This window comes from Nannospalax galili, unplaced genomic scaffold, assembly GCF_000622305.1.
Source record: "Nannospalax galili isolate Female #2095 unplaced genomic scaffold, S.galili_v1.0 scaffold365, whole genome shotgun sequence".
NCBI lineage: Eukaryota > Metazoa > Chordata > Mammalia > Rodentia > Spalacidae > Nannospalax > Nannospalax galili.
Window position 1 is genome coordinate 811757 of NW_008353234.1, and position 3362 is coordinate 815118.

A 3362-nucleotide genomic window follows, 5' to 3' on the forward strand; every position below is an offset into this window, starting at 1 on the left:
AGAATGTCCCCTAGAGGGTTCTTAGTCTAATTCAGAAAAGAATTTAAGAATGGACTCAGGCAGAAATTTTAGGTCAATTTTATTATAATTTAAAGAAAAATCCTTGAAGCGGGCAAGCTATAAATCTCAGGAACTGCTTTGAGGAAGAGAATGGAAGGAAGAAGGAAGAAATCATGAAGCCATGCTGATTTAGAGCCTGCATGGAGATCAAACTCATGGCAGATGAACAGCCACATGACAGGGAGACGGAAGCTTTAGAGGAAAAGTAAAGAAACACAAGCATGCTTAGAAAAGGAATATGAAGAAGAAAAGGAGAGACAGTATATTTTTCTGAACAATTCAGAAAAATGGGCAGACTTAAAGAGAGCCAACATGACTGTGGCCAGGCCCAGAAACACTGACCCAGGAAGCAGGGATTCCAGCCAGGACAAGCTCACTCTCTCACTAATACAACTAGGTATTCTGCCCATCTATTTTGTATGACTTAAGGTGAACTTACCTTCCTAAGGGTGGTCCTATGACCAGGTGATTGACCTGTTAAAATGGAAAGGTGGGTCATCCAACAGATAGACTAGAGGTTTTATTTTTTGATCAGTTAATCTTATGGGGCTTATGGGGCTTTTTTACTACTCTAACGTTAACCCCTCTGAAAAGGTAACACTAAAATCATTTGGGAATCAGAGAAACAATCACCAAATACTTTTGACATTTCTGGCCTTTGGCACAGAGTAGGTTGTCAAGAGGCCCAAGAATATTTTGGCTTTTAGCCAAGAAAGAAACTAGCTACATTTCTTCATATCCTTTTGCCCTAAACCGCCTGGCCAATTTCTACCTCCTATTCTTACCATGCCCCCTCTGAAAAGTTGCCCTAATGGCCAATAGGGAATTGGGGCACCAACCACTCTGGCTACTTTCATGCTGAGTAGGGGCACAGGATGTGGCTGCCAGGGGATCAGCCATGGGGACTTCTTCAGGGGACTTCTGCTGTCCTATTTCTTTACTCCACACATGAGTTTTATTTCTTCATCTCCGTGCATGAGTTCCATTTCTTCATTCACTCACAAGTGCCAAAAGCACAGGCAACTCTGTTTTTATACTCATACTCATTAGAGCTACAGTTGAATGTTGAAGAACAGTTAATAATAATATAGAATATAGAAATTTAGTAAAATATAATGAGCAGGGTAATAGCACCACCATAACATGCCTTGAGAGATCAAAGTGTCTCCTGAGAAACTAGGGGAGTATGGACATTCTGGAGATAACCCCTTAGCTAGTGTCCTTGCATAAACTTTCTCATGAGAAAAGGCTCTAAGGCATACATGTTCAAGGTTTAGGTAACTTTCCAAGCATATTTTTAAAAGCAATAAGAACACTGTTTCCCAGTTCTTTCATCTCCCCCTTTTAGTTTTCTAGCTTCTCAAAAAGAGCATAGGCCAACACAGAAGCCAATGTTTGGTATACAGCCTCTGTAATGATTTGAAACAATACAGGCCCACAAATAAGGAACAGGGAAATAACCACTATAAAACCAAGAAAAGGCATAAACTATTGCACCCATAAAGGCCGTTGCACAGAGTCCATAGAAATTTTAGCAACCTCATCCTTGAGAGATTGCAGGTGCTGTTCAATTTAATGAGAATAATCATAAATTTTAAAGCAACACATGCCAAGAAATTGCTCACAGCCCAAGTAAGTGTTCTTTTAAAAGCAGATAGTAGCTCCTCACCTCCCTCTGCTTCCCTGGGCCTGCACAAGCTGCAGGCCTCTCTCCCACCTGCAGGCCTCTCTCTGGGGTAAGTGGATCGCACCCTCCAAGCCTTGACTCCCCCAGCCTCATTCACCCTCCCATTGCCCCCACCCATCTCTCCTCCTAGCCTGGGTCCTGTCCCATTCGTTGTCTTGGTGCCCCAGACACCTGGGGAACCACCAAAGCTCCCTAATCCTTTGCATCCAGACCAACTCAGTGCTTTCTCGGGTCCCCAGGAGCACTGCTTCTGGGCCTGGCCCCGGCCCTCACCTCCCTCTACTTCCCTGGGCCTGCACAACCCTGCCAGCCTCTTTCCTGGACACCAGGGCTGACCTTTCCTCTTCCTGATCCTTTGCATCCACACCAACCCAGCTCCTGAATGCAGTCCCCCGGAGTCCTTGGGGCTGCTTCCCAACCCCATGTTCCTTTGCATCTCTAGGTGGCATGGCCACCAGCTGCCCTAGAGCAGCATCTTTCCTGGCCCAGCTCCCAGGCCAGTCCAACCCCCAAATTCCTGAGGCCAAAATCTTTCCAGGAGGGATCCAGACCTTAGGAGAAAGCCTGAGAGCATCTGATCCTCATCTGACTTGGGCCTCTGTGGGAAGTCCTAAAGAAAAAAGCAATCCGGCCACTCCAATATAAAATCAAAAAAGAGAACTGGAAGCTTAGAGGAACCAGCTTTTCATGCCCCAAAAGTAAACCACAAAGGCACATAAAGATTACAAAAAGAAGCAGACCTAACCTTGAAGGCTTAAGTCTCACACAAGTATCAGAAACTACAAAAAATTCACATGTCAAAATCACAGAGAAAAAATAATAACATGAAAAACCAAAATAACATATCCCCACCAAATACCAATAGTCCTCTAGAGGAGTGCAATGAGAACCCCCTAGAGATAATGCAGGAGAAAGAACTCAAAAGAACAATTATAAACATGATAAAAGAATTCAGTGAATTTAAAGAACACACAGAGAAATCAAAGAACTGAAGGAAGATAGGGATAAACTTCTGAATGAATTCAGAAAAGACTTAGAAATATTGAAGAATACTCAGGCTGAAATGAAGAAGAAAGTGAAACATTTAGTAAGCCAATTAAAAATGACAGGAGAAAGCCTCACCAATAGGATGAATGGAATGGAAAACAGAATATCAAGACTTAAAGATAAAGGGGATAAACTAGATCACACAAACAGATTATGAAAAATTTAAGAAATCACAAGACTGGAATATGCAGGAATTGTGTGACACCATAAAAAGACAAAACTTATAAATCATAGGCATACAGGAAGGAGAAGAATCCCAAGATAATGGCATGGACCAGATCTTCAACAGAATTGTGGAAGAAATTTTTCCAAAATTAAAGACATGCCCACACAAATACAAGAAGCATAAAGAACACCAAACAGATAGGACCAGAAAAGAAACTCTCCATGGCACATCATAGTAAAAACACTAAACGTCCAAAAGAAAGAGACAATGCTGAAAGCTGCAAAAGAGAAACAACAAGTCACATATAAAGGAAAACCCATTAGGATTACAGCTGACTTTTCAGTGCAAACGATGAAAGCCAGAAGAGCCTGGACCAAAGTATTCACAGTTTTAAATGACCAC